The sequence below is a fragment of the Lactuca serriola genome, chromosome 2 (assembly GCF_051521515.1).
Source record: "Lactuca serriola cultivar US96UC23 chromosome 2, Lser_US96UC23_V15, whole genome shotgun sequence".
Classification (NCBI taxonomy): Eukaryota; Viridiplantae; Streptophyta; class Magnoliopsida; order Asterales; family Asteraceae; genus Lactuca; species Lactuca serriola.
Window position 1 is genome coordinate 76,586,891 of NC_136409.1, and position 1,735 is coordinate 76,588,625.

At 32.4% G+C, this 1,735-nt stretch overlaps 1 pseudogene; it reads right to left on the reverse strand.

Annotated features, from left to right (window-relative positions):
• Positions 1-509: 509 nt before the first annotated feature.
• On the reverse strand, positions 510-1,735 carry LOC145089346 (E3 ubiquitin-protein ligase AIP2-like; annotated as a pseudogene).

Genomic DNA, 1,735 nt, shown 5'->3' on the forward strand with positions numbered 1-1,735 from the left:
AAGTTTAAAGAATAGTCCTCATAAACTAAAAATTTGTTGCTATAAAACTGAAATTGTTTCCTAGTTAAGTTATATTGAATGGTGGAGTTTCAGTAACAACCATAATAAAGGTCCGAATTGCCCTTTTTTGCCATGTACTCTTTTAATTGCACCAGATCATACACCATTAAAAAAAAATACAACTTTCTTTAACAGAAAAGTATGACAAATAAATGAAAAGAATACAACTTTTTCTAACATTGCATAACGAAAGTACATTGCTATAATATGCAGTTTATGTTATAAAATGTCATCCAGAATTACAGTAAAAAACTAAAAAAAAATTAGCTTCGTGTTATAACAACATTACAACAGAAAATTTTGATGGTATAATATGGTAAAAAGAGATTAACGAAAGTATTTTGTCATTTGAGTACAAAATAATTTTTTATAACAATATCAAACATGAATTGACAGCAATGTGTGCTTGAAATAGTACAATTAAAAGAATAGAAACATTTACTAAAATATTATACGTACATATATCTAATAAACTCCAAACTGGCCAAGATCTCATTTGTAATAACAATATCTAGAAGCTTTGCAACCACCTCTTTACTTGTTGGTGGTGCTCTCGCTGTTGAATCCCCTTATGGAAATTGTATATAAACATCAATAAAAAATTACTATTATGCCCCTCCCCTGGACCAGACACAACATGAGAGTCGTATACTCCGTTTGTCATGCATTGGACTGGGACTAAGACCGATATCAACCGGACAATATTTGTAACTTTTTGTCCGACTGAAAAAGGTGGAACAAGGTGAGATAGGGACTCGCTCCCGGTATCTCATCTGTTGGGCATAAGCTCTTGAAGTCTATCCATGAGCTCTCGTGGGATATTGGTGTGCCCATCTGACATGTTGTTTTCAGATGTTTTAGCTTGATACATTGTAGCAGCAAGGGCAATCATCAGATTTGATTGAACCAACCACTGAGGCTGTGGAGGCTCTTGGTCCACAGTTAAATGTTCTTCAAAAAATACCCTGCAAAAAATGACCATTTTACCCTTTCTTAGAAGTGACCAATCTATATACAATTTATCAAGAACCAGTTAACTACGTAAGTCTTCAGATGTTGATTTTCAGAAGATTTAGCCACCGTTTGTTCAACTTCTAGAAAGAGCCCTAATCCAGCATTCCAAAATTCGGGTGAGGTGTATCTTGTCTTTAATATGGTTGCAACACGAGATATGATTGTGAAAAACTGTGGCATCCATAATTTTTTTATAAGTAATAAATCAAAAGCTATGAAAGATGAATTTTTTCAATCCATTGATTATATTCAATTAAAGGCCTAAAGTTCTTAAACCTTTGCCTAAGGGTAACTTGATCATCAACCCTTGATTACAACTAAAGCGGATTGAAGGTTCATGTAGTGATCATTAGTTCATAGTTCATACTAATGTCATGGAGCTTAATCATTATCGAACATCATAATACTATTTCATCATTGATTTGTGTAGATTTCAAACGTAAAGTCGTTAATTTGTTAAAACAACAAAAAAAAGGAAAACGATAAAGAGGAAGCCTGATCATTATATGTATATTATGTTAGCTAAAATCCACACAATTTTCAAAATAACCAGACAAAATTAAAATAACAATAATAGATAATGATCTACAAAAGAAATGTTTAATGTTTAACTTACCGATTTACGAAGAGAAGGGGAAGCAGAAGGGTAAAATTAATGGAG